Source organism: Schistocerca piceifrons, unplaced genomic scaffold (assembly GCF_021461385.2).
Source record: "Schistocerca piceifrons isolate TAMUIC-IGC-003096 unplaced genomic scaffold, iqSchPice1.1 HiC_scaffold_458, whole genome shotgun sequence".
NCBI lineage: Eukaryota > Metazoa > Arthropoda > Insecta > Orthoptera > Acrididae > Schistocerca > Schistocerca piceifrons.
Genome location: NW_025728687.1, coordinates 320,826 through 344,944, shown reverse-complemented (window position 1 = coordinate 344,944; position 24,119 = coordinate 320,826). Strand labels below are relative to the sequence as shown.

The 24,119-nt window shown below is 55.1% G+C and overlaps 54 non-coding genes across 54 annotated transcripts; 43 read left to right on the top strand and 11 right to left on the bottom strand.

Annotated features, from left to right (window-relative positions):
• Positions 1–362: 362 nt before the first annotated feature.
• Trnag-ucc lies at positions 363–434 on the bottom strand. The gene has a single exon. It is a non-coding gene; the product is annotated as a tRNA-Gly (tRNA).
• Positions 435–781: 347 nt separating this feature from the next.
• Trnag-gcc lies at positions 782–852 on the top strand. The gene has a single exon. It is a non-coding gene; the product is annotated as a tRNA-Gly (tRNA).
• A 380-nt stretch (positions 853–1,232) lies between these two features.
• On the top strand, positions 1,233–1,305 carry Trnam-cau. Its single transcript has one exon. It is a non-coding gene; the product is annotated as a tRNA-Met (tRNA).
• A 575-nt stretch (positions 1,306–1,880) lies between these two features.
• Trnai-aau lies at positions 1,881–1,954 on the top strand. The gene has a single exon. It is a non-coding gene; the product is annotated as a tRNA-Ile (tRNA).
• Positions 1,955–2,524: 570 nt separating this feature from the next.
• Positions 2,525–2,596, bottom strand: Trnag-ucc. The gene has a single exon. It is a non-coding gene; the product is annotated as a tRNA-Gly (tRNA).
• Positions 2,597–2,943: 347 nt separating this feature from the next.
• Trnag-gcc lies at positions 2,944–3,014 on the top strand. The gene has a single exon. It is a non-coding gene; the product is annotated as a tRNA-Gly (tRNA).
• A 380-nt stretch (positions 3,015–3,394) lies between these two features.
• Trnam-cau lies at positions 3,395–3,467 on the top strand. Its single transcript has one exon. It is a non-coding gene; the product is annotated as a tRNA-Met (tRNA).
• A 301-nt stretch (positions 3,468–3,768) lies between these two features.
• Positions 3,769–3,840, top strand: Trnae-uuc. Its single transcript has one exon. It is a non-coding gene; the product is annotated as a tRNA-Glu (tRNA).
• A 199-nt stretch (positions 3,841–4,039) lies between these two features.
• Positions 4,040–4,113, top strand: Trnai-aau. The gene has a single exon. It is a non-coding gene; the product is annotated as a tRNA-Ile (tRNA).
• Positions 4,114–4,691: 578 nt separating this feature from the next.
• Trnag-ucc lies at positions 4,692–4,762 on the bottom strand. The gene has a single exon. It is a non-coding gene; the product is annotated as a tRNA-Gly (tRNA).
• Positions 4,763–5,109: 347 nt separating this feature from the next.
• Trnag-gcc lies at positions 5,110–5,180 on the top strand. Its single transcript has one exon. It is a non-coding gene; the product is annotated as a tRNA-Gly (tRNA).
• A 380-nt stretch (positions 5,181–5,560) lies between these two features.
• On the top strand, positions 5,561–5,632 carry Trnam-cau. Its single transcript has one exon. It is a non-coding gene; the product is annotated as a tRNA-Met (tRNA).
• Positions 5,633–5,935: 303 nt separating this feature from the next.
• Trnae-uuc lies at positions 5,936–6,007 on the top strand. The gene has a single exon. It is a non-coding gene; the product is annotated as a tRNA-Glu (tRNA).
• Positions 6,008–6,205: 198 nt separating this feature from the next.
• On the top strand, positions 6,206–6,278 carry Trnai-aau. The gene has a single exon. It is a non-coding gene; the product is annotated as a tRNA-Ile (tRNA).
• Positions 6,279–6,858: 580 nt separating this feature from the next.
• Trnag-ucc lies at positions 6,859–6,930 on the bottom strand. The gene has a single exon. It is a non-coding gene; the product is annotated as a tRNA-Gly (tRNA).
• Positions 6,931–7,277: 347 nt separating this feature from the next.
• On the top strand, positions 7,278–7,348 carry Trnag-gcc. The gene has a single exon. It is a non-coding gene; the product is annotated as a tRNA-Gly (tRNA).
• Positions 7,349–7,728: 380 nt separating this feature from the next.
• Positions 7,729–7,801, top strand: Trnam-cau. The gene has a single exon. It is a non-coding gene; the product is annotated as a tRNA-Met (tRNA).
• Positions 7,802–8,104: 303 nt separating this feature from the next.
• On the top strand, positions 8,105–8,176 carry Trnae-uuc. The gene has a single exon. It is a non-coding gene; the product is annotated as a tRNA-Glu (tRNA).
• A 198-nt stretch (positions 8,177–8,374) lies between these two features.
• Trnai-aau lies at positions 8,375–8,448 on the top strand. The gene has a single exon. It is a non-coding gene; the product is annotated as a tRNA-Ile (tRNA).
• A 580-nt stretch (positions 8,449–9,028) lies between these two features.
• On the bottom strand, positions 9,029–9,100 carry Trnag-ucc. The gene has a single exon. It is a non-coding gene; the product is annotated as a tRNA-Gly (tRNA).
• A 346-nt stretch (positions 9,101–9,446) lies between these two features.
• Positions 9,447–9,517, top strand: Trnag-gcc. The gene has a single exon. It is a non-coding gene; the product is annotated as a tRNA-Gly (tRNA).
• Positions 9,518–9,899: 382 nt separating this feature from the next.
• On the top strand, positions 9,900–9,972 carry Trnam-cau. Its single transcript has one exon. It is a non-coding gene; the product is annotated as a tRNA-Met (tRNA).
• A 302-nt stretch (positions 9,973–10,274) lies between these two features.
• On the top strand, positions 10,275–10,346 carry Trnae-uuc. The gene has a single exon. It is a non-coding gene; the product is annotated as a tRNA-Glu (tRNA).
• A 198-nt stretch (positions 10,347–10,544) lies between these two features.
• On the top strand, positions 10,545–10,617 carry Trnai-aau. The gene has a single exon. It is a non-coding gene; the product is annotated as a tRNA-Ile (tRNA).
• A 581-nt stretch (positions 10,618–11,198) lies between these two features.
• Trnag-ucc lies at positions 11,199–11,270 on the bottom strand. Its single transcript has one exon. It is a non-coding gene; the product is annotated as a tRNA-Gly (tRNA).
• A 347-nt stretch (positions 11,271–11,617) lies between these two features.
• Positions 11,618–11,688, top strand: Trnag-gcc. The gene has a single exon. It is a non-coding gene; the product is annotated as a tRNA-Gly (tRNA).
• A 381-nt stretch (positions 11,689–12,069) lies between these two features.
• On the top strand, positions 12,070–12,142 carry Trnam-cau. The gene has a single exon. It is a non-coding gene; the product is annotated as a tRNA-Met (tRNA).
• Positions 12,143–12,445: 303 nt separating this feature from the next.
• Positions 12,446–12,517, top strand: Trnae-uuc. The gene has a single exon. It is a non-coding gene; the product is annotated as a tRNA-Glu (tRNA).
• Positions 12,518–12,715: 198 nt separating this feature from the next.
• On the top strand, positions 12,716–12,789 carry Trnai-aau. The gene has a single exon. It is a non-coding gene; the product is annotated as a tRNA-Ile (tRNA).
• Positions 12,790–13,360: 571 nt separating this feature from the next.
• Trnag-ucc lies at positions 13,361–13,432 on the bottom strand. The gene has a single exon. It is a non-coding gene; the product is annotated as a tRNA-Gly (tRNA).
• A 347-nt stretch (positions 13,433–13,779) lies between these two features.
• Trnag-gcc lies at positions 13,780–13,850 on the top strand. Its single transcript has one exon. It is a non-coding gene; the product is annotated as a tRNA-Gly (tRNA).
• Positions 13,851–14,231: 381 nt separating this feature from the next.
• Trnam-cau lies at positions 14,232–14,304 on the top strand. Its single transcript has one exon. It is a non-coding gene; the product is annotated as a tRNA-Met (tRNA).
• Positions 14,305–14,607: 303 nt separating this feature from the next.
• On the top strand, positions 14,608–14,679 carry Trnae-uuc. The gene has a single exon. It is a non-coding gene; the product is annotated as a tRNA-Glu (tRNA).
• A 198-nt stretch (positions 14,680–14,877) lies between these two features.
• Positions 14,878–14,951, top strand: Trnai-aau. Its single transcript has one exon. It is a non-coding gene; the product is annotated as a tRNA-Ile (tRNA).
• Positions 14,952–15,532: 581 nt separating this feature from the next.
• Positions 15,533–15,604, bottom strand: Trnag-ucc. Its single transcript has one exon. It is a non-coding gene; the product is annotated as a tRNA-Gly (tRNA).
• A 347-nt stretch (positions 15,605–15,951) lies between these two features.
• On the top strand, positions 15,952–16,022 carry Trnag-gcc. Its single transcript has one exon. It is a non-coding gene; the product is annotated as a tRNA-Gly (tRNA).
• Positions 16,023–16,403: 381 nt separating this feature from the next.
• Trnam-cau lies at positions 16,404–16,476 on the top strand. The gene has a single exon. It is a non-coding gene; the product is annotated as a tRNA-Met (tRNA).
• Positions 16,477–16,779: 303 nt separating this feature from the next.
• Positions 16,780–16,851, top strand: Trnae-uuc. The gene has a single exon. It is a non-coding gene; the product is annotated as a tRNA-Glu (tRNA).
• A 198-nt stretch (positions 16,852–17,049) lies between these two features.
• Positions 17,050–17,123, top strand: Trnai-aau. The gene has a single exon. It is a non-coding gene; the product is annotated as a tRNA-Ile (tRNA).
• Positions 17,124–17,704: 581 nt separating this feature from the next.
• On the bottom strand, positions 17,705–17,776 carry Trnag-ucc. Its single transcript has one exon. It is a non-coding gene; the product is annotated as a tRNA-Gly (tRNA).
• A 347-nt stretch (positions 17,777–18,123) lies between these two features.
• Positions 18,124–18,194, top strand: Trnag-gcc. The gene has a single exon. It is a non-coding gene; the product is annotated as a tRNA-Gly (tRNA).
• Positions 18,195–18,575: 381 nt separating this feature from the next.
• On the top strand, positions 18,576–18,648 carry Trnam-cau. Its single transcript has one exon. It is a non-coding gene; the product is annotated as a tRNA-Met (tRNA).
• A 303-nt stretch (positions 18,649–18,951) lies between these two features.
• Trnae-uuc lies at positions 18,952–19,023 on the top strand. Its single transcript has one exon. It is a non-coding gene; the product is annotated as a tRNA-Glu (tRNA).
• Positions 19,024–19,221: 198 nt separating this feature from the next.
• Trnai-aau lies at positions 19,222–19,295 on the top strand. The gene has a single exon. It is a non-coding gene; the product is annotated as a tRNA-Ile (tRNA).
• A 581-nt stretch (positions 19,296–19,876) lies between these two features.
• On the bottom strand, positions 19,877–19,948 carry Trnag-ucc. Its single transcript has one exon. It is a non-coding gene; the product is annotated as a tRNA-Gly (tRNA).
• A 347-nt stretch (positions 19,949–20,295) lies between these two features.
• On the top strand, positions 20,296–20,366 carry Trnag-gcc. Its single transcript has one exon. It is a non-coding gene; the product is annotated as a tRNA-Gly (tRNA).
• A 381-nt stretch (positions 20,367–20,747) lies between these two features.
• On the top strand, positions 20,748–20,820 carry Trnam-cau. The gene has a single exon. It is a non-coding gene; the product is annotated as a tRNA-Met (tRNA).
• Positions 20,821–21,123: 303 nt separating this feature from the next.
• Positions 21,124–21,195, top strand: Trnae-uuc. Its single transcript has one exon. It is a non-coding gene; the product is annotated as a tRNA-Glu (tRNA).
• Positions 21,196–21,393: 198 nt separating this feature from the next.
• On the top strand, positions 21,394–21,467 carry Trnai-aau. Its single transcript has one exon. It is a non-coding gene; the product is annotated as a tRNA-Ile (tRNA).
• A 581-nt stretch (positions 21,468–22,048) lies between these two features.
• On the bottom strand, positions 22,049–22,120 carry Trnag-ucc. Its single transcript has one exon. It is a non-coding gene; the product is annotated as a tRNA-Gly (tRNA).
• Positions 22,121–22,467: 347 nt separating this feature from the next.
• Trnag-gcc lies at positions 22,468–22,538 on the top strand. The gene has a single exon. It is a non-coding gene; the product is annotated as a tRNA-Gly (tRNA).
• Positions 22,539–22,919: 381 nt separating this feature from the next.
• Positions 22,920–22,992, top strand: Trnam-cau. The gene has a single exon. It is a non-coding gene; the product is annotated as a tRNA-Met (tRNA).
• A 303-nt stretch (positions 22,993–23,295) lies between these two features.
• Positions 23,296–23,367, top strand: Trnae-uuc. Its single transcript has one exon. It is a non-coding gene; the product is annotated as a tRNA-Glu (tRNA).
• Positions 23,368–23,565: 198 nt separating this feature from the next.
• Trnai-aau lies at positions 23,566–23,639 on the top strand. Its single transcript has one exon. It is a non-coding gene; the product is annotated as a tRNA-Ile (tRNA).
• Positions 23,640–24,119: the final 480 nt, after the last annotated feature.

Sequence of the window (24,119 nt, the reverse complement as noted above, 5' to 3'; positions counted from 1 at the left end):
CAACTTTGGCCCTTGTCAGTACTTGGGCGGGTGAGCGCATGGGAACACAGGGCGCTATTGGCACTTTTACTTCCTATTTTTGTTTCTCCTTTCTTTTCGGAGCTACAGCCCGATTCGGTCAGGGAGACGCCACGTGAAATGAAGGGGGCGTGCTGTGTGTCCCTCCTTACCTCTCTCAGTCGTTTCTCGTGCTTGTCGTTTTGATATAGGCCGATTTGAGAGCGTCAGCTCTCGCGTCAGCCGAGCAAAGTCGAGACAAGTCGAGACACACTAAGGGCTGGTATGCAGCGAGTAAGAGGGCGAAAAAACAATAATTTAAGAGCGCGTGGCAAAAGTACTCATACGCGAAATTAAAAGCCTGCTGCGGTGGCCGGGAATCGAACCCGGATCAACTGCTTGGAAGGCAACTATGCTGACCATTACACCACCACCGCACAAGCGAGCGCCGCGCGTCCGCGCTGTGTCGGCTTCCCGCCAGTCGGCAGCGGCCGAAGGTGATCGTACCTGGCAGGCGCATTTCGAGGCAGGCTAGGGGAGCACATCCAGACGCATTCGGACAGCGTATCCGCGCACACTTCGCATCCTTTGGCAAGAGTTGGGCGCCGGCAACGCAAGAGTACGCAGAGGACCGCGTTCTGGCGGCATTTTAAGCAGAGCAGTGCAGTGCAGGATTCAGCGTCTGCAGCATCTTTTCCACAGAATGCTACGGCGCTTGACGGCCAGTCCCACTTTCCCTTGAGACATCTGCGCGGCAAGCAGCGCCAAGTTACCGCTGGCCCGAGCATCGGTGGTTCAGTGGTAGAATGCTCGCCTGCCACGCGGGCGGCCCGGGTTCGATTCCCGGCCGATGCATCATTTGCTTTTCCCGCGATAATGCTGCCGCGTGGCTTGAGCGCTTGAGATGCACGATCCACAAGAATGTGTAGCTGGATTTCCCTTGAGAAGGACCGAGAACGCAGCACTCGCGGGTCCCCACTAGGACGCTCGCATCATGTTCTACAGACTAGCGTCGGCCTGGCCTCACAAGTTGCTGGGTCCGGGTGCCTCCGAGGCACTGAACTTCAACGACAAGGAGTGCTGCCTATCGTTGCAACAGCAGCAGCAGCACCGCAATCAACTGGGCCGGCAGTGCACGTGTAGCAACAGAACACGTTATCCAGGAAGTACAGTGTCTCTACGTCTAATATTGGGTAAGGTGTTTACCCAGTTTCCAGGACAAGCGGTGCACCCGTGCCTCGGTAGCGCAGTAGGCAGCGCGTAAGTCTCATAATCTTAAGGTCGTGAGTTCGATCCTCACCCGGGGCATTTAATTTTCTGTGACATTGGTGGTGCTGTTGCTAGGGCGCCAACGTATTTCTTGTTTGTTATCCACAGCGTTTCAACGCTTCAGCGGGAAAATGTTTACTTCCTGTTATTGCTACTTACAGCTTCCCTTTTCCTCTTCTCCCAGCAGAGCGTGAAGCCAAAAGCATTGCTCTGCGACGTTTGAGGTGCGCGCCTTGCCAGTCAGTATGTGCAAAGATGCTCGCAAAGAGGAGGGGGGCGCCGACGCGGCACTCGACACGAAATGCGACAAGCGACCGTACGAACGGTCGAACGAAACGGCCACATCCGGTGTGGTCTAGTGGCTAGGATACCTGGCTTTCACCAGGAGGCCCGGGTTCGATTCCCGGTACCGGAACGGAATTTTTTCCACACGAATCGTGACAAGTTTGAGCTGTCCGAGCGGCCGTTTCCCGTCCTGCTCGCAATATAGCTACTGTTTCGTGACCGTCAGCAGAATATAGACTAGGGAAGCAGACACACGACGACCATAGAAATGGGTGTGCGGCTTCATGCCACCTGTTTCCAGCGTAGGGCTGAGCAACTGCATCTGCCGAGGCCCGTTAGCTCAGTTGGTTAGAGCGTCGTGCTAATAACGCGAAGGTCGTGGGTTCGATCCCCCCACGGGCCACTACTCTTTTCCTACTACGAAAAGGCGGCGCCGATTTCAGCTGGCGAGTGTGGTGACCAAAAGATCATCACCCTGCGTGGAAGTTGATAGAGGATCCGAACCCGACTCGTCGGGGAGCGCTACAGCATTCACTCGGCAATGGCCATAATATCTTGAATACACTGGTTCTCAACCGATAAAGAGAAATGAAAGAAATGTCCGATTGCCGATGCGTAACAACTTTGGCCCTTGTCAGTACTTGGGCGGGTGAGCGCATGGGAACACAGGGCGCTATTGGCACTTTTACTTCCTATTTTTGTTTCTCCTTTCTTTTCGGAGCTACAGCCCGATTCGGTCAGGGAGACGCCACCGTGAAATGAAGGGGGCGTGCTGTGTGTCCCTCCTTACCTCTCTCAGTCGTTTCTCGTGCTTGTCGTTTTGATATAGGCCGATTTGAGAGCGTCAGCTCTCGCGTCAGCCGAGCAAAGTCGAGACACACTAAGGGCTGGTATGCAGCGAGTAAGAGGGCGAAAAAAACAATAATTTAAGAGCGCGTGGCAAAAGTACTCATACGCGAAATTAAAAGCCTGCTGCGGTGGCCGGGAATCGAACCCGGATCAACTGCTTGGAAGGCAACTATGCTGACCATTACACCACCACCGCACAAGCGAGCGCCGCGCGTCCGCGCTGTGTCGGCTTCCCGCCAGTCGGCAGCGGCCGAAGGTGATCGTACCTGGCAGGCGCATTTCGAGGCAGGCTAGGGGAGCACATCCAGACGCATTCGGACAGCGTATCCGCGCACACTTCGCATCCTTTGGCAAGAGTTGGGCGCCGGCAACGCAAGAGTACGCAGAGGACCGCGTTCTGGCGGCATTTTTAAGCAGAGCAGTGCAGTGCAGGATTCAGCGTCTGCAGCATCTTTTCCACAGAATGCTACGGCGCTTGACGGCAGTCCCACTTTCCCTTGAGACATCTGCGCGGCAAGCAGCGCCAAGTTACCGCTGGCCCGAGCATCGGTGGTTCAGTGGTAGAATGCTCGCCTGCCACGCGGGCGGCCCGGGTTCGATTCCCGGCCGATGCATCATTTTGCTTTTCCCGCGATAATGCTGCCGCGTGGCTTGAGCGCTTGAGATGCACGATCCACAAGAATGTGTAGCTGGATTTCCCTGAGAAGGACCGAGAACGCAGCACTCGCGGGTCCCCACTAGGACGCTCGCATCATGTTCTACAGACTAGCGTCGGCCTGGCCTCACAAGTTGCTGGGTCCGGGTGCCTCCGAGGCACTGAACTTCAACGACAAGGAGTGCTGCCTATCGTTGCAACAGCAGCAGCAGCACCGCAATCAACTGGGCCGGCAGTGCACGTGTAGCAACAGAACACGTTATCCAGGAAGTACAGTGTCTCTACGTCTAATATTGGGTAAGGTGTTTACCCAGTTTCCAGGACAAGCGGTGCACCCGTGCCTCGGTAGCGCAGTAGGCAGCGCGTAAGTCTCATAATCTTAAGGTCGTGAGTTTGATCCTCACCCGGGGCATTTAATTTTCTGTGACATGGTGGTGCTGTTGCTAGGGCGCCAACGTATTTCTTGTTTGTTATCCACAGCGTTTCAACGCTTCAGCGGGAAAATGTTACTTCCTGTTATTGCTACTTACAGCTTCCCTTTTCCTCTTCTCCAGCAGAGCGTGAAGCCAAAAGCATTGCTCTGCGACGTTTGAGGTGCGCGCCTTGCCAGTCAGTATGTGCAAAGATGCTCGCAAAGAGAGGGGGGCGCCGACGCGGCACTCGACACGAAATGCGACAAGCGACCGTACGAACGGTCGAACGAAACGGCCACATCCGGTGTGGTCTAGTGGCTAGGATACCTGGCTTTCACCCAGGAGGCCCGGGTTCGATTCCCGGTACCGGAACGGAATTTTTTCCACACGAATCGTGACAAGTTTGAGCTGTCCGAGCGGCCGTTTCCCGTCCTGCTCGCAATATAGCTACTGTTTCGTGACCGTCAGCAGAATATAGACTAGGGAAGCAGACACACGACGACCATAGAAATGGTGTGGCGGCTTCATGCCACCTGTTTCCTGCGTAGGGCTGAGCAACTGCATCTGCCGAGGCCCGTTAGCTCAGTTGGTTAGAGCGTCGTGCTAATAACGCGAAGGTCGTGGGTTCGATCCCCCCACGGGCCACTACTCTTTTCCTACTACGAAAAGGCGGCGCCGATTTCAGCTGGCGAGTGTGGTGACCAAAAGATCATCACCCTGCGTGGAAGTTGATAGAGGATCCGAACCCGACTCGTCGGGGAGCGCTACAGCATTCACTCGGCAATGGCCATAATATCTTGAATACACTGGTTCTCAACGATAAAGAGAAAATGAAAGAAAATGTCCGATTGCCGATGCGTAACAACTTTGGCCCTTGTCAGTACTTGGGCGGGTGAGCGCATGGGAACACAGGGCGCTATTGGCACTTTTACTTCCTATTTTTGTTTCTCCTTTCTTTTCGGAGCTACAGCCCGATTCGGTCAGGGAGACGCCACCGTGAAATGAAGGGGGCGTGCTGTGTGTCCCTCCTTACCTCTCTCAGTCGTTCTCGTGCTTGTCGTTTTGATATAGGCCGATTTGAGAGCGTCAGCTCTCGCGTCAGCCGAGCAAAGTCGAGACAAGTCGAGACACACTAAGGGCTGGTATGCAGCGAGTAAGAGGGCGAAAAAACAATAATTTAAGAGCGCGTGGCAAAGTACTCATACGCGAAATTAAAAGCCTGCTGCGGTGGCCGGGAATCGAACCGGATCAACTGCTTGGAAGGCAACTATGCTGACCATTACACCACCACCGCACAAGCGAGCGCCGCGCGTCCGCGCTGTGTCGGCTTCCCGCCAGTCGGCAGCGGCCGAAGGTGATCGTACCTGGCAGGCGCATTTCGAGGCAGGCTAGGGGAGCACATCCAGACGCATTCGGACAGCGTATCCGCGCACACTTCGCATCCTTTGGCAAGAGTTGGGCGCCGGCAACGCAAGAGTACGCAGAGGACCGCGTTCTGGCGGCATTTTTAAGCAGAGCAGTGCAGTGCAGGATTCAGCGTCTGCAGCATCTTTTCCACAGAATGCTACGGCGCTTGACGGCAGTCCCACTTTCCCTTGAGACATCTGCGCGGCAAGCAGCGCCAAGTTACCGCTGGCCCGAGCATCGGTGGTTCAGTGGTAGAATGCTCGCCTGCCACGCGGGCGGCCCGGGTTCGATTCCCGGCCGATGCATCATTTTGCTTTTCCCGCGATAATGCTGCCGCGTGGCCTTGAGCGCTTGAGATGCACGATCCACAAGAATGTGTAGCTGGATTCCCTTGAGAAGGACCGAGAACGCAGCACTCGCGGGTCCCCACTAGGACGCTCGCATCATGTTCTACAGACTAGCGTCGGCCTGGCCTCACAAGTTGCTGGTCCGGGTGCCTCCGAGGCACTGAACTTCAACGACAAGGAGTGCTGCCTATCGTTGCAACAGCAGCAGCAGCACCGCAATCAACTGGGCCGGCAGTGCACGTGTAGCAACAGAACACGTTATCCAGGAAGTACAGTGTCTCTACGTCTAATATTGGGTAAGGTGTTTACCCAGTTTCCAGGACAAGCGGTGCACCCGTGCCTCGGTAGCGCAGTAGGCAGCGCGTAAGTCTCATAATCTTAAGTCGTGAGTTCGATCCTCACCCGGGGCATTTAATTTTCTGTGACATGGTGGTGCTGTTGCTAGGGCGCCAACGTATTTCTTGTTTGTTATCCACAGCGTTTCAACGCTTCAGCGGGAAAATGTTTACTTCCTGTTATTGCTACTTACAGCTTCCCTTTTCCTCTTCTCCCAGCAGAGCGTGAAGCCAAAAGCATTGCTCTGCGACGTTTGAGGTGCGCGCCTTGCCAGTCAGTATGTGCAAAGATGCTCGCAAAGAGAGGGGGGCGCCGACGCGGCACTCGACACGAAATGCGACAAGCGACCGTACGAACGGTCGAACGAAACGGCCACATCCGGTGTGGTCTAGTGGCTAGGATACCTGGCTTTCACCCAGGAGGCCCGGGTTCGATTCCCGGTACCGGAACGGATTTTTTCCACACGAATCGTGACAAGTTTGAGCTGTCCGAGCGGCCGTTTCCCGTTCCTGCTCGCAATATAGCTACTGTTTCGTGACCGTCAGCAGAATATAGACTAGGGAAGCAGACACACGACGACCATAGAAATGGTAGTGCGGCTTCATGCCACCTGTTTCCTGCGTAGGCTGAGCAACTGCATCTGCCGAGGCCCGTTAGCTCAGTTGGTTAGAGCGTCGTGCTAATAACGCGAAGGTCGTGGTTCGATCCCCCCACGGGCCACTACTCTTTTCCTACTACGAAAAGGCGGCGCGATTTCAGCTGGCGAGTGTGGTGACCAAAAGATCATCACCCTGCGTGGAAGTTGATAGAGGATCCGAACCCGACTCGTCGGGGAGCGCTACAGCATTCACTCGGCAATGGCCATAATATCTTGAATACACTGGTTCTCAACCGATAAAGAGAAAATGAAAGAAAATGTCCGATTGCCGATGCGTAACAACTTTGGCCCTTGTCAGTACTTGGGCGGGTGAGCGCATGGGAACACAGGGCGCTATTGGCACTTTTACTTCCTATTTTTGTTTCTCCTTTCTTTTCGGAGCTACAGCCCGATTCGGTCAGGGAGACGCCACCGTGAAATGAAGGGGGCGTGCTGTGTGTCCCTCCTTACCTCTCTCAGTCGTTTCTCGTGCTTGTCGTTTTGATATAGGCCGATTTGAGAGCGTCAGCTCTCGCGTCAGCCGAGCAAAGTCGAGACAAGTCGAGACACACTAAGGGCTGGTATGCAGCGAGTAAGAGGGCGAAAAAACAATAATTTAAGAGCGCGTGGCAAAAGTACTCATACGCGAAATTAAAAGCCTGCTGCGGTGGCCGGGAATCGAACCCGGATCAACTGCTTGGAAGGCAACTATGCTGACCATTACACCACCACCGCACAAGCGAGCGCCGCGCGTCCGCGCTGTGTCGGCTTCCCGCCAGTCGGCAGCGGCCGAAGGTGATCGTACCTGGCAGGCGCATTTCGAGGCAGGCTAGGGGAGCACATCCAGACGCATTCGGACAGCGTATCCGCGCACACTTCGCATCCTTTGGCAAGAGTTGGGCGCCGGCAACGCAAGAGTACGCAGAGGACCGCGTTCTGGCGGCATTTTTAAGCAGAGCAGTGCAGTGCAGGATTCAGCGTCTGCAGCATCTTTTCCACAGAATGCTACGGCGCTTGACGGCAGTCCCACTTTCCCTTGAGACATCTGCGCGGCAAGCAGCGCCAAGTTACCGCTGGCCCGAGCATCGGTGGTTCAGTGGTAGAATGCTCGCCTGCCACGCGGGCGGCCCGGGTTCGATTCCCGGCCGATGCATCATTTTGCTTTTCCGCGATAATGCTGCCGCGTGGCTTGAGCGCTTGAGATGCACGATCCACAAGAATGTGTAGCTGGATTTCCCTTGAGAAGGACCGAGAACGCAGCACTCGCGGGTCCCCACTAGGACGCTCGCATCATGTTCTACAGACTAGCGTCGGCCTGGCCTCACAAGTTGCTGGGTCCGGGTGCCTCCGAGGCACTGAACTTCAACGACAAGGAGTGCTGCCTATCGTTGCAACAGCAGCAGCAGCACCGCAATCAACTGGGCCGGCAGTGCACGTGTAGCAACAGAACACGTTATCCAGGAAGTACAGTGTCTCTACGTCTAATATTGGGTAAGGTGTTTACCCAGTTTCCAGGACAAGCGGTGCACCCGTGCCTCGGTAGCGCAGTAGGCAGCGCGTAAGTCTCATAATCTTAAGGTCGTGAGTTTGATCCTCACCCGGGGCATTTAATTTTCTGTGACATGGTGGTGCTGTTGCTAGGGCGCCAACGTATTTCTTGTTTGTTATCCACAGCGTTTCAACGCTTCAGCGGGAAAATGTTTACTTCCTGTTATTGCTACTTACAGCTTCCCTTTTCCTCTTCTCCCAGCAGAGCGTGAAGCCAAAAGCATTGCTCTGCGACGTTTGAGGTGCGCGCCTTGCCAGTCAGTATGTGCAAAGATGCTCGCAAAGAGAGGGGGGCGCCGACGCGGCACTCGACACGAAATGCGACAAGCGACCGTACGAACGGTCGAACGAAACGGCCACATCCGGTGTGGTCTAGTGGCTAGGATACCTGGCTTTCACCCAGGAGGCCCGGGTTCGATTCCCGGTACCGGAACGGAATTTTTTCCACACGAATCGTGACAAGTTTGAGCTGTCCGAGCGGCCGTTTCCCGTCCTGCTCGCAATATAGCTACTGTTTCGTGACCGTCAGCAGAATATAGACTAGGGAAGCAGACACACGACGACCATAGAAATGGTGTGCGGCTTCATGCCACCTGTTTCCTGCGTAGGGCTGAGCAACTGCATCTGCCGAGGCCCGTTAGCTCAGTTGGTTAGAGCGTCGTGCTAATAACGCGAAGGTCGTGGGTTCGATCCCCCCACGGGCCACTACTCTTTTCCTACTACGAAAAGGCGGCGCCGATTTCAGCTGGCGAGTGTGGTGACCAAAAGATCATCACCCTGCGTGGAAGTTGATAGAGGATCCGAACCCGACTCGTCGGGGGAGCGCTACAGCATTCACTCGGCAATGGCCATAATATCTTGAATACACTGGTTCTCACCGATAAAGAGAAAATGAAGAAAATGTCCGATTGCCGATGCGTAACAACTTTGGCCCTTGTCAGTACTTGGGCGGGTGAGCGCATGGGAACACAGGGCGCTATTGGCACTTTTACTTCCTATTTTTGTTTCTCCTTTCTTTTCGGAGCTACAGCCCGATTCGGTCAGGGAGACGCCACCGTGAAATGAAGGGGGCGTGCTGTGTGTCCCTCCTTACCTCTCTCAGTCGTTTCTCGTGCTTGTCGTTTTGATATAGGCCGATTTGAGAGCGTCAGCTCTCGCGTCAGCCGAGCAAAGTCGAGACAAGTCGAGACACACTAAGGGCTGGTATGCAGCGAGTAAGAGGGCGAAAAAACAATAATTTAAGAGCGCGTGGCAAAAGTACTCATACGCGAAATTAAAAGCCTGCTGCGGTGGCCGGGAATCGAACCCGGATCAACTGCTTGGAAGGCAACTATGCTGACCATTACACCACCACCGCACAAGCGAGCGCCGCGCGTCCGCGCTGTGTCGGCTTCCCGCCAGTCGGCAGCGGCCGAAGGTGATCGTACCTGGCAGGCGCATTTCGAGGCAGGCTAGGGAGCACATCCAGACGCATTCGGACAGCGTATCCGCGCACACTTCGCATCCTTTGGCAAGAGTTGGGCGCCGGCAACGCAAGAGTACGCAGAGGACCGCGTTCTGGCGGCATTTTTAAGCAGAGCAGTGCAGTGCAGGATTCAGCGTCTGCAGCATCTTTTCCACAGAATGCTACGGCGCTTGACGGCAGTCCCACTTTCCCTTGAGACATCTGCGCGGCAAGCAGCGCCAAGTTACCGCTGGCCCGAGCATCGGTGGTTCAGTGGTAGAATGCTCGCCTGCCACGCGGGCGGCCCGGGTTCGATTCCCGGCCGATGCATCATTTTGCTTTTCCCGCGATAATGCTGCCGCGTGGCTTGAGCGCTTGAGATGCACGATCCACAAGAATGTGTAGCTGGATTTCCCTTGAGAAGGACCGAGAACGCAGCACTCGCGGGTCCCCACTAGGACGCTCGCATCATGTTCTACAGACTAGCGTCGGCCTGGCCTCACAAGTTGCTGGGTCCGGGTGCCTCCGAGGCACTGAACTTCAACGACAAGGAGTGCTGCCTATCGTTGCAACAGCAGCAGCAGCACCGCAATCAACTGGGCCGGCAGTGCACGTGTAGCAACAGAACACGTTATCCAGGAAGTACAGTGTCTCTACGTCTAATATTGGGTAAGGTGTTTTACCCAGTTTCCAGGACAAGCGGTGCACCCGTGCCTCGGTAGCGCAGTAGGCAGCGCGTAAGTCTCATAATCTTAAGGTCGTGAGTTTGATCCTCACCCGGGGCATTTAATTTTCTGTGACATGGTGGTGCTGTTGCTAGGGCGCCAACGTATTCTTGTTTGTTATCCACAGCGTTTCAACGCTTCAGCGGGAAAATGTTTACTTCCTGTTATTGCTACTTACAGCTTCCCTTTTCCTCTTCTCCCAGCAGAGCGTGAAGCCAAAAGCATTGCTCTGCGACGTTTGAGGTGCGCGCCTTGCCAGTCAGTATGTGCAAAGATGCTCGCAAAGAGAGGGGGGCGCCGACGCGGCACTCGACACGAAATGCGACAAGCGACCGTACGAACGGTCGAACGAAACGGCCACATCCGGTGTGGTCTAGTGGCTAGGATACCTGGCTTTCACCCAGGAGGCCCGGGTTCGATTCCCGGTACCGGAACGGAATTTTTTCCACACGAATCGTGACAAGTTTGAGCTGTCCGAGCGGCCGTTTCCCGTCCTGCTCGCAATATAGCTACTGTTTCGTGACCGTCAGCAGAATATAGACTAGGGAAGCAGACACACGACGACCATAGAAATGGTGTGCGGCTTCATGCCACCTGTTTCCTGCGTAGGGCTGAGCAACTGCATCTGCCGAGGCCCGTTAGCTCAGTTGGTAGAGCGTCGTGCTAATAACGCGAAGGTCGTGGGTTCGATCCCCCCACGGGCCACTACTCTTTTCCTACTACGAAAAGGCGGCGCCGATTTCAGCTGGCGAGTGTGGTGACCAAAAGATCATCACCCTGCGTGGAAGTTGATAGAGGATCCGAACCCGACTCGTCGGGGAGCGCTACAGCATTCACTCGGCAATGGCCATAATATCTTGAATACACTGGTTCTCAACCGATAAAGAGAAAATGAAAGAAAATGTCCGATTGCCGATGCGTAACAACTTTGGCCCTTGTCAGTACTTGGGCGGGTGAGCGCATGGGAACACAGGGCGCTATTGGCACTTTTACTTCCTATTTTTGTTTCTCCTTTCTTTTCGGAGCTACAGCCCGATTCGGTCAGGGAGACGCCACCGTGAAATGAAGGGGGCGTGCTGTGTGTCCCTCCTTACCTCTCTCAGTCGTTTCTCGTGCTTGTCGTTTTGATATAGGCCGATTTGAGAGCGTCAGCTCTCGCGTCAGCCGAGCAAAGTCGAGACAAGTCGAGACACACTAAGGGCTGGTATGCAGCGAGTAAGAGGGCGAAAAAACAATAATTTAAGAGCGCGTGGCAAAAGTACTCATACGCGAAATTAAAAGCCTGCTGCGGTGGCCGGGAATCGAACCCGGATCAACTGCTTGGAAGGCAACTATGCTGACCATTACACCACCACCGCACAAGCGAGCGCCGCGCGTCCGCGCTGTGTCGGCTTCCCGCCAGTCGGCAGCGGCCGAAGGTGATCGTACCTGGCAGGCGCATTTCGAGGCAGGCTAGGGGAGCACATCCAGACGCATTCGGACAGCGTATCCGCGCACACTTCGCATCCTTTGGCAAGAGTTGGGCGCCGGCAACGCAAGAGTACGCAGAGGACCGCGTTCTGGCGGCATTTTTAAGCAGAGCAGTGCAGTGCAGGATTCAGCGTCTGCAGCATCTTTTCCACAGAATGCTACGGCGCTTGACGGCAGTCCCACTTTCCCTTGAGACATCTGCGCGGCAAGCAGCGCCAAGTTACCGCTGGCCCGAGCATCGGTGGTTCAGTGGTAGAATGCTCGCCTGCCACGCGGGCGGCCCGGGTTCGATTCCCGGCCGATGCATCATTTTGCTTTTCCCGCGATAATGCTGCCGCGTGGCTTGAGCGCTTGAGATGCACGATCCACAAGAATGTGTAGCTGGATTTCCCTTGAGAAGGACCGAGAACGCAGCACTCGCGGGTCCCCACTAGGACGCTCGCATCATGTTCTACAGACTAGCGTCGGCCTGGCCTCACAAGTTGCTGGGTCCGGGTGCCTCCGAGGCACTGAACTTCAACGACAAGGAGTGCTGCCTATCGTTGCAACAGCAGCAGCAGCACCGCAATCAACTGGGCCGGCAGTGCACGTGTAGCAACAGAACACGTTATCCAGGAAGTACAGTGTCTCTACGTCTAATATTGGGTAAGGTGTTTACCCAGTTTCCAGGACAAGCGGTGCACCCGTGCCTCGGTAGCGCAGTAGGCAGCGCGTAAGTCTCATAATCTTAAGGTCGTGAGTTCGATCCTCACCCGGGGCATTTAATTTTCTGTGACATGGTGGTGCTGTTGCTAGGGCGCCAACGTATTTCTTGTTTGTTATCCACAGCGTTTCAACGCTTCAGCGGGAAAATGTTTACTTCCTGTTATTGCTACTTACAGCTTCCCTTTTCCTCTTCTCCCAGCAGAGCGTGAAGCCAAAAGCATTGCTCTGCGACGTTTGAGGTGCGCGCCTTGCCAGTCAGTATGTGCAAAGATGCTCGCAAAGAGAGGGGGGCGCCGACGCGGCACTCGACACGAAATGCGACAAGCGACCGTACGAACGGTCGAACGAAACGGCCACATCCGGTGTGGTCTAGTGGCTAGGATACCTGGCTTTCACCCAGGAGGCCCGGGTTCGATTCCCGGTACCGGAACGGAATTTTTTCCACACGAATCGTGACAAGTTTGAGCTGTCCGAGCGGCCGTTTCCCGTCCTGCTCGCAATATAGCTACTGTTTCGTGACCGTCAGCAGAATATAGACTAGGGAAGCAGACACACGACGACCATAGAAATGGTGTGCGGCTTCATGCCACCTGTTTCCAGCGTAGGGCTGAGCAACTGCATCTGCCGAGGCCCGTTAGCTCAGTTGGTTAGAGCGTCGTGCTAATAACGCGAAGGTCGTGGGTTCGATCCCCCCACGGGCCACTACTCTTTTCCTACTACGAAAAGGCGGCGCCGATTTCAGCTGGCGAGTGTGGTGACCAAAAGATCATCACCCTGCGTGGAAGTTGATAGAGGATCCGAACCCGACTCGTCGGGGAGCGCTACAGCATTCACTCGGCAATGGCCATAATATCTTGAATACACTGGTTCTCAACCGATAAAGAGAAAATGAAAGAAAATGTCCGATTGCCGATGCGTAACAACTTTGGCCCTTGTCAGTACTTGGGCGGGTGAGCGCATGGGAACACAGGGCGCTATTGGCACTTTTACTTCCTATTTTTGTTTCTCCTTTCTTTTCGGAGCTACAGCCCGATTCGGTCAGGGAGACGCCACCGTGAAATGAAGGGGGCGTGCTGTGTGTCCCTCCTTACCTCTCTCAGTCGTTTCTCGTGCTTGTCGTTTTGATATAGGCCGATTTGAGAGCGTCAGCTCTCGCGTCAGCCGAGCAAAGTCGAGACACACTAAGGGCTGGTATGCAGCGAGTAAGAGGGCGAAAAAACAATAATTTAAGAGCGCGTGGCAAAAGTACTCATACGCGAAATTAAAAGCCTGCTGCGGTGGCCGGGAATCGAACCCGGATCAACTGCTTGGAAGGCAACTATGCTGACCATTACACCACCACCGCACAAGCGAGCGCCGCGCGTCCGCGCTGTGTCGGCTTCCCGCCAGTCGGCAGCGGCCGAAGGTGATCGTACCTGGCAGGCGCATTTCGAGGCAGGCTAGGGGAGCACATCCAGACGCATTCGGACAGCGTATCCGCGCACACTTCGCATCCTTTGGCAAGAGTTGGGCGCCGGCAACGCAAGAGTACGCAGAGGACCGCGTTCTGGCGGCATTTTTAAGCAGAGCAGTGCAGTGCAGGATTCAGCGTCTGCAGCATCTTTTCCACAGAATGCTACGGCGCTTGACGGCAGTCCCACTTTCCCTTGAGACATCTGCGCGGCAAGCAGCGCCAAGTTACCGCTGGCCCGAGCATCGGTGGTTCAGTGGTAGAATGCTCGCCTGCCACGCGGGCGGCCCGGGTTCGATTCCCGGCCGATGCATCATTTTGCTTTTCCCGCGATAATGCTGCCGCGTGGCTTGAGCGCTTGAGATGCACGATCCACAAGAATGTGTAGCTGGATTTCCCTTGAGAAGGACCGAGAACGCAGCACTCGCGGGTCCCCACTAGGACGCTCGCATCATGTTCTACAGACTAGCGTCGGCCTGGCCTCACAAGTTGCTGGGTCCGGGTGCCTCCGAGGCACTGAACTTCAACGACAAGGAGTGCTGCCTATCGTTGCAACAGCAGCAGCAGCACCGCAATCAACTGGGCCGGCAGTGCACGTGTAGCAACAGAACACGTTATCCAGGAAGTACAGTGTCTCTACGTCTAATATTGGGTAAGGTGTTTACCCAGTTTCCAGGACAAGCGGTGCACCCGTGCCTCGGTAGCGCAGTAGGCAGCGCGTAAGTCTCATAATCTTAAGGTCGTGAGTTTGATCCTCACCCGGGGCATTTAATTTTCTGTGACATGGTGGTGCTGTTGCTAGGGCGCCAACGTATTTCTTGTTTGTTATCCACAGCGTTTCAACGCTTCAGCGGGAAAATGTTTACTTCCTGTTATTGCTACTTACAGCTTCCCTTTTCCTCTTCTCCCAGCAGAGCGTGAAGCCAAAAGCATTGCTCTGCGACGTTTGAGGTGCGCGCCTTGCCAGTCAGTATGTGCAAAGATGCTCGCAAAGAGAGGGGGGCGCCGACGCGGCACTCGACACGAAATGCGACAAGCGACCGTACGAACGGTCGAACGAAACGGCCACATCCGGTGTGGTCTAGTGGCTAGGATACCTGGCTTTCACCCAGGAGGCCCGGGTTCGATTCCCGGTACCGGAACGGAATTTTTTCCACACGAATCGTGACAAGTTTGAGCTGTCCGAGCGGCCGTTTCCCGTCCTGCTCGCAATATAGCTACTGTTTCGTGACCGTCAGCAGAATATAGACTAGGGAAGCAGACACACGACGACCATAGAAATGGTGTGCGGCTTCATGCCACCTGTTTCCTGCGTAGGGCTGAGCAACTGCATCTGCCGAGGCCCGTTAGCTCAGTTGGTTAGAGCGTCGTGCTAATAACGCGAAGGTCGTGGGTTCGATCCCCCCACGGGCCACTACTCTTTTCCTACTACGAAAAGGCGGCGCCGATTTCAGCTGGCGAGTGTGGTGACCAAAAGATCATCACCCTGCGTGGAAGTTGATAGAGGATCCGAACCCGACTCGTCGGGGAGCGCTACAGCATTCACTCGGCAATGGCCATAATATCTTGAATACACTGGTTCTCAACCGATAAAGAGAAAATGAAAGAAAATGTCCGATTGCCGATGCGTAACAACTTTGGCCCTTGTCAGTACTTGGGCGGGTGAGCGCATGGGAACACAGGGCGCTATTGGCACTTTTACTTCCTATTTTTGTTTCTCCTTTCTTTTCGGAGCTACAGCCCGATTCGGTCAGGGAGACGCCACCGTGAAATGAAGGGGGCGTGCTGTGTGTCCCTCCTTACCTCTCTCAGTCGTTTCTCGTGCTTGTCGTTTTGATATAGGCCGATTTGAGAGCGTCAGCTCTCGCGTCAGCCGAGCAAAGTCGAGACAAGTCGAGACACACTAAGGGCTGGTATGCAGCGAGTAAGAGGGCGAAAAAACAATAATTTAAGAGCGCGTGGCAAAAGTACTCATACGCGAAATTAAAAGCCTGCTGCGGTGGCCGGGAATCGAACCCGGATCAACTGCTTGGAAGGCAACTATGCTGACCATTACACCACCACCGCACAAGCGAGCGCCGCGCGTCCGCGCTGTGTCGGCTTCCCGCCAGTCGGCAGCGGCCGAAGGTGATCGTACCTGGCAGGCGCATTTCGAGGCAGGCTAGGGGAGCACATCCAGACGCATTCGGACAGCGTATCCGCGCACACTTCGCATCCTTTGGCAAGAGTTGGGCGCCGGCAACGCAAGAGTACGCAGAGGACCGCGTTCTGGCGGCATTTTTAAGCAGAGCAGTGCAGTGCAGGATTCAGCGTCTGCAGCATCTTTTCCACAGAATGCTACGGCGCTTGACGGCAGTCCCACTTTCCCTTGAGACATCTGCGCGGCAAGCAGCGCCAAGTTACCGCTGGCCCGAGCATCGGTGGTTCAGTGGTAGAATGCTCGCCTGCCACGCGGGCGGCCCGGGTTCGATTCCCGGCCGATGCATCATTTTGCTTTTCCCGCGATAATGCTGCCGCGTGGCTTGAGCGCTTGAGATGCACGATCCACAAGAATGTGTAGCTGGATTTCCCTTGAGAAGGACCGAGAACGCAGCACTCGCGGGTCCCCACTAGGACGCTCGCATCATGTTCTACAGACTAGCGTCGGCCTGGCCTCACAAGTTGCTGGGTCCGGGTGCCTCCGAGGCACTGAACTTCAACGACAAGGAGTGCTGCCTATCGTTGCAACAGCAGCAGCAGCACCGCAATCAACTGGGCCGGCAGTGCACGTGTAGCAACAGAACACGTTATCCAGGAAGTACAGTGTCTCTACGTCTAATATTGGGTAAGGTGTTTACCCAGTTTCCAGGACAAGCGGTGCACCCGTGCCTCGGTAGCGCAGTAGGCAGCGCGTAAGTCTCATAATCTTAAGGTCGTGAGTTTGATCCTCACCCGGGGCATTTAATTTTCTGTGACATGGTGGTGCTGTTGCTAGGGCGCCAACGTATTTCTTGTTTGTTATCCACAGCGTTTCAACGCTTCAGCGGGAAAATGTTTACTTCCTGTTATTGCTACTTACAGCTTCCCTTTTCCTCTTCTCCCAGCAGAGCGTGAAGCCAAAAGCATTGCTCTGCGACGTTTGAGGTGCGCGCCTTGCCAGTCAGTATGTGCAAAGATGCTCGCAAAGAGAGGGGGGCGCCGACGCGGCACTCGACACGAAATGCGACAAGCGACCGTACGAACGGTCGAACGAAACGGCCACATCCGGTGTGGTCTAGTGGCTAGGATACCTGGCTTTCACCCAGGAGGCCCGGGTTCGATTCCCGGTACCGGAACGGAATTTTTTCCACACGAATCGTGACAAGTTTGAGCTGTCCGAGCGGCCGTTTCCCGTCCTGCTCGCAATATAGCTACTGTTTCGTGACCGTCAGCAGAATATAGACTAGGGAAGCAGACACACGACGACCATAGAAATGGTGTGCGGCTTCATGCCACCTGTTTCCTGCGTAGGGCTGAGCAACTGCATCTGCCGAGGCCCGTTAGCTCAGTTGGTTAGAGCGTCGTGCTAATAACGCGAAGGTCGTGGGTTCGATCCCCCCACGGGCCACTACTCTTTTCCTACTACGAAAAGGCGGCGCCGATTTCAGCTGGCGAGTGTGGTGACCAAAAGATCATCACCCTGCGTGGAAGTTGATAGAGGATCCGAACCCGACTCGTCGGGGAGCGCTACAGCATTCACTCGGCAATGGCCATAATATCTTGAATACACTGGTTCTCAACCGATAAAGAGAAAATGAAAGAAAATGTCCGATTGCCGATGCGTAACAACTTTGGCCCTTGTCAGTACTTGGGCGGGTGAGCGCATGGGAACACAGGGCGCTATTGGCACTTTTACTTCCTATTTTTGTTTCTCCTTTCTTTTCGGAGCTACAGCCCGATTCGGTCAGGGAGACGCCACCGTGAAATGAAGGGGGCGTGCTGTGTGTCCCTCCTTACCTCTCTCAGTCGTTTCTCGTGCTTGTCGTTTTGATATAGGCCGATTTGAGAGCGTCAGCTCTCGCGTCAGCCGAGCAAAGTCGAGACAAGTCGAGACACACTAAGGGCTGGTATGCAGCGAGTAAGAGGGCGAAAAAACAATAATTTAAGAGCGCGTGGCAAAAGTACTCATACGCGAAATTAAAAGCCTGCTGCGGTGGCCGGGAATCGAACCCGGATCAACTGCTTGGAAGGCAACTATGCTGACCATTACACCACCACCGCACAAGCGAGCGCCGCGCGTCCGCGCTGTGTCGGCTTCCCGCCAGTCGGCAGCGGCCGAAGGTGATCGTACCTGGCAGGCGCATTTCGAGGCAGGCTAGGGGAGCACATCCAGACGCATTCGGACAGCGTATCCGCGCACACTTCGCATCCTTTGGCAAGAGTTGGGCGCCGGCAACGCAAGAGTACGCAGAGGACCGCGTTCTGGCGGCATTTTTAAGCAGAGCAGTGCAGTGCAGGATTCAGCGTCTGCAGCATCTTTTCCACAGAATGCTACGGCGCTTGACGGCAGTCCCACTTTCCCTTGAGACATCTGCGCGGCAAGCAGCGCCAAGTTACCGCTGGCCCGAGCATCGGTGGTTCAGTGGTAGAATGCTCGCCTGCCACGCGGGCGGCCCGGGTTCGATTCCCGGCCGATGCATCATTTTGCTTTTCCCGCGATAATGCTGCCGCGTGGCTTGAGCGCTTGAGATGCACGATCCACAAGAATGTGTAGCTGGATTTCCCTTGAGAAGGACCGAGAACGCAGCACTCGCGGGTCCCCACTAGGACGCTCGCATCATGTTCTACAGACTAGCGTCGGCCTGGCCTCACAAGTTGCTGGGTCCGGGTGCCTCCGAGGCACTGAACTTCAACGACAAGGAGTGCTGCCTATCGTTGCAACAGCAGCAGCAGCACCGCAATCAACTGGGCCGGCAGTGCACGTGTAGCAACAGAACACGTTATCCAGGAAGTACAGTGTCTCTACGTCTAATATTGGGTAAGGTGTTTACCCAGTTTCCAGGACAAGCGGTGCACCCGTGCCTCGGTAGCGCAGTAGGCAGCGCGTAAGTCTCATAATCTTAAGGTCGTGAGTTTGATCCTCACCCGGGGCATTTAATTTTCTGTGACATGGTGGTGCTGTTGCTAGGGCGCCAACGTATTTCTTGTTTGTTATCCACAGCGTTTCAACGCTTCAGCGGGAAAATGTTTACTTCCTGTTATTGCTACTTACAGCTTCCCTTTTCCTCTTCTCCCAGCAGAGCGTGAAGCCAAAAGCATTGCTCTGCGACGTTTGAGGTGCGCGCCTTGCCAGTCAGTATGTGCAAAGATGCTCGCAAAGAGAGGGGGGCGCCGACGCGGCACTCGACACGAAATGCGACAAGCGACCGTACGAACGGTCGAACGAAACGGCCACATCCGGTGTGGTCTAGTGGCTAGGATACCTGGCTTTCACCCAGGAGGCCCGGGTTCGATTCCCGGTACCGGAACGGAATTTTTTCCACACGAATCGTGACAAGTTTGAGCTGTCCGAGCGGCCGTTTCCCGTCCTGCTCGCAATATAGCTACTGTTTCGTGACCGTCAGCAGAATATAGACTAGGGAAGCAGACACACGACGACCATAGAAATGGTGTGCGGCTTCATGCCACCTGTTTCCAGCGTAGGGCTGAGCAACTGCATCTGCCGAGGCCCGTTAGCTCAGTTGGTTAGAGCGTCGTGCTAATAACGCGAAGGTCGTGGGTTCGATCCCCCCACGGGCCACTACTCTTTTCCTACTACGAAAAGGCGGCGCCGATTTCAGCTGGCGAGTGTGGTGACCAAAAGATCATCACCCTGCGTGGAAGTTGATAGAGGATCCGAACCCGACTCGTCGGGGAGCGCTACAGCATTCACTCGGCAATGGCCATAATATCTTGAATACACTGGTTCTCAACCGATAAAGAGAAAATGAAAGAAAATGTCCGATTGCCGATGCGTAACAACTTTGGCCCTTGTCAGTACTTGGGCGGGTGAGCGCATGGGAACACAGGGCGCTATTGGCACTTTTACTTCCTATTTTTGTTTCTCCTTTCTTTTCGGAGCTACAGCCCGATTCGGTCAGGGAGACGCCACCGTGAAATGAAGGGGGCGTGCTGTGTGTCCCTCCTTACCTCTCTCAGTCGTTTCTCGTGCTTGTCGTTTTGATATAGGCCGATTTGAGAGCGTCAGCTCTCGCGTCAGCCGAGCAAAGTCGAGACAAGTCGAGACACACTAAGGGCTGGTATGCAGCGAGTAAGAGGGCGAAAAAACAATAATTTAAGAGCGCGTGGCAAAAGTACTCATACGCGAAATTAAAAGCCTGCTGCGGTGGCCGGGAATCGAACCCGGATCAACTGCTTGGAAGGCAACTATGCTGACCATTACACCACCACCGCACAAGCGAGCGCCGCGCGTCCGCGCTGTGTCGGCTTCCCGCCAGTCGGCAGCGGCCGAAGGTGATCGTACCTGGCAGGCGCATTTCGAGGCAGGCTAGGGGAGCACATCCAGACGCATTCGGACAGCGTATCCGCGCACACTTCGCATCCTTTGGCAAGAGTTGGGCGCCGGCAACGCAAGAGTACGCAGAGGACCGCGTTCTGGCGGCATTTTTAAGCAGAGCAGTGCAGTGCAGGATTCAGCGTCTGCAGCATCTTTTCCACAGAATGCTACGGCGCTTGACGGCAGTCCCACTTTCCCTTGAGACATCTGCGCGGCAAGCAGCGCCAAGTTACCGCTGGCCCGAGCATCGGTGGTTCAGTGGTAGAATGCTCGCCTGCCACGCGGGCGGCCCGGGTTCGATTCCCGGCCGATGCATCATTTTGCTTTTCCCGCGATAATGCTGCCGCGTGGCTTGAGCGCTTGAGATGCACGATCCACAAGAATGTGTAGCTGGATTTCCCTTGAGAAGGACCGAGAACGCAGCACTCGCGGGTCCCCACTAGGACGCTCGCATCATGTTCTACAGACTAGCGTCGGCCTGGCCTCACAAGTTGCTGGGTCCGGGTGCCTCCGAGGCACTGAACTTCAACGACAAGGAGTGCTGCCTATCGTTGCAACAGCAGCAGCAGCACCGCAATCAACTGGGCCGGCAGTGCACGTGTAGCAACAGAACACGTTATCCAGGAAGTACAGTGTCTCTACGTCTAATATTGGGTAAGGTGTTTACCCAGTTTCCAGGACAAGCGGTGCACCCGTGCCTCGGTAGCGCAGTAGGCAGCGCGTAAGTCTCATAATCTTAAGGTCGTGAGTTCGATCCTCACCCGGGGCATTTAATTTTCTGTGACATGGTGGTGCTGTTGCTAGGGCGCCAACGTATTTCTTGTTTGTTATCCACAGCGTTTCAACGCTTCAGCGGGAAAATGTTTACTTCCTGTTATTGCTACTTACAGCTTCCCTTTTCCTCTTCTCCCAGCAGAGCGTGAAGCCAAAAGCATTGCTCTGCGACGTTTGAGGTGCGCGCCTTGCCAGTCAGTATGTGCAAAGATGCTCGCAAAGAGAGGGGGGCGCCGACGCGGCACTCGACACGAAATGCGACAAGCGACCGTACGAACGGTCGAACGAAACGGCCACATCCGGTGTGGTCTAGTGGCTAGGATACCTGGCTTTCACCCAGGAGGCCCGGGTTCGATTCCCGGTACCGGAACGGAATTTTTTCCACACGAATCGTGACAAGTTTGAGCTGTCCGAGCGGCCGTTTCCCGTCCTGCTCGCAATATAGCTACTGTTTCGTGACCGTCAGCAGAATATAGACTAGGGAAGCAGACACACGACGACCATAGAAATGGTGTGCGGCTTCATGCCACCTGTTTCCAGCGTAGGGCTGAGCAACTGCATCTGCCGAGGCCCGTTAGCTCAGTTGGTTAGAGCGTCGTGCTAATAACGCGAAGGTCGTGGGTTCGATCCCCCCACGGGCCACTACTCTTTTCCTACTACGAAAAGGCGGCGCCGATTTCAGCTGGCGAGTGTGGTGACCAAAAGATCATCACCCTGCGTGGAAGTTGATAGAGGATCCGAACCCGACTCGTCGGGGAGCGCTACAGCATTCACTCGGCAATGGCCATAATATCTTGAATACACTGGTTCTCAACCGATAAAGAGAAAATGAAAGAAAATGTCCGATTGCCGATGCGTAACAACTTTGGCCCTTGTCAGTACTTGGGCGGGTGAGCGCATGGGAACACAGGGCGCTATTGGCACTTTTACTTCCTATTTTTGTTTCTCCTTTCTTTTCGGAGCTACAGCCCGATTCGGTCAGGGAGACGCCACCGTGAAATGAAGGGGGCGTGCTGTGTGTCCCTCCTTACCTCTCTCAGTCGTTTCTCGTGCTTGTCGTTTTGATATAGGCCGATTTGAGAGCGTCAGCTCTCGCGTCAGCCGAGCAAAGTCGAGACAAGTCGAGACACACTAAGGGCTGGTATGCAGCGAGTAAGAGGGCGAAAAAACAATAATTTAAGAGCGCGTGGCAAAAGTACTCATACGCGAAATTAAAAGCCTGCTGCGGTGGCCGGGAATCGAACCCGGATCAACTGCTTGGAAGGCAACTATGCTGACCATTACACCACCACCGCACAAGCGAGCGCCGCGCGTCCGCGCTGTGTCGGCTTCCCGCCAGTCGGCAGCGGCCGAAGGTGATCGTACCTGGCAGGCGCATTTCGAGGCAGGCTAGGGGAGCACATCCAGACGCATTCGGACAGCGTATCCGCGCACACTTCGCATCCTTTGGCAAGAGTTGGGCGCCGGCAACGCAAGAGTACGCAGAGGACCGCGTTCTGGCGGCATTTTTAAGCAGAGCAGTGCAGTGCAGGATTCAGCGTCTGCAGCATCTTTTCCACAGAATGCTACGGCGCTTGACGGCAGTCCCACTTTCCCTTGAGACATCTGCGCGGCAAGCAGCGCCAAGTTACCGCTGGCCCGAGCATCGGTGGTTCAGTGGTAGAATGCTCGCCTGCCACGCGGGCGGCCCGGGTTCGATTCCCGGCCGATGCATCATTTTGCTTTTCCCGCGATAATGCTGCCGCGTGGCTTGAGCGCTTGAGATGCACGATCCACAAGAATGTGTAGCTGGATTTCCCTTGAGAAGGACCGAGAACGCAGCACTCGCGGGTCCCCACTAGGACGCTCGCATCATGTTCTACAGACTAGCGTCGGCCTGGCCTCACAAGTTGCTGGGTCCGGGTGCCTCCGAGGCACTGAACTTCAACGACAAGGAGTGCTGCCTATCGTTGCAACAGCAGCAGCAGCACCGCAATCAACTGGGCCGGCAGTGCACGTGTAGCAACAGAACACGTTATCCAGGAAGTACAGTGTCTCTACGTCTAATATTGGGTAAGGTGTTTACCCAGTTTCCAGGACAAGCGGTGCACCCGTGCCTCGGTAGCGCAGTAGGCAGCGCGTAAGTCTCATAATCTTAAGGTCGTGAGTTCGATCCTCACCCGGGGCATTTAATTTTCTGTGACATGGTGGTGCTGTTGCTAGGGCGCCAACGTATTTCTTGTTTGTTATCCACAGCGTTTCAACGCTTCAGCGGGAAAATGTTTACTTCCTGTTATTGCTACTTACAGCTTCCCTTTTCCTCTTCTCCCAGCAGAGCGTGAAGCCAAAAGCATTGCTCTGCGACGTTTGAGGTGCGCGCCTTGCCAGTCAGTATGTGCAAAGATGCTCGCAAAGAGAGGGGGGCGCCGACGCGGCACTCGACACGAAATGCGACAAGCGACCGTACGAACGGTCGAACGAAACGGCCACATCCGGTGTGGTCTAGTGGCTAGGATACCTGGCTTTCACCCAGGAGGCCCGGGTTCGATTCCCGGTACCGGAACGGAATTTTTTCCACACGAATCGTGACAAGTTTGAGCTGTCCGAGCGGCCGTTTCCCGTCCTGCTCGCAATATAGCTACTGTTTCGTGACCGTCAGCAGAATATAGACTAGGGAAGCAGACACACGACGACCATAGAAATGGTGTGCGGCTTCATGCCACCTGTTTCCAGCGTAGGGCTGAGCAACTGCATCTGCCGAGGCCCGTTAGCTCAGTTGGTTAGAGCGTCGTGCTAATAACGCGAAGGTCGTGGGTTCGATCCCCCCACGGGCCACTACTCTTTTCCTACTACGAAAAGGCGGCGCCGATTTCAGCTGGCGAGTGTGGTGACCAAAAGATCATCACCCTGCGTGGAAGTTGATAGAGGATCCGAACCCGACTCGTCGGGGAGCGCTACAGCATTCACTCGGCAATGGCCATAATATCTTGAATACACTGGTTCTCAACCGATAAAGAGAAAATGAAAGAAAATGTCCGATTGCCGATGCGTAACAACTTTGGCCCTTGTCAGTACTTGGGCGGGTGAGCGCATGGGAACACAGGGCGCTATTGGCACTTTTACTTCCTATTTTTGTTTCTCCTTTCTTTTCGGAGCTACAGCCCGATTCGGTCAGGGAGACGCCACCGTGAAATGAAGGGGGCGTGCTGTGTGTCCCTCCTTACCTCTCTCAGTCGTTTCTCGTGCTTGTCGTTTTGATATAGGCCGATTTGAGAGCGTCAGCTCTCGCGTCAGCCGAGCAAAGTCGAGACAAGT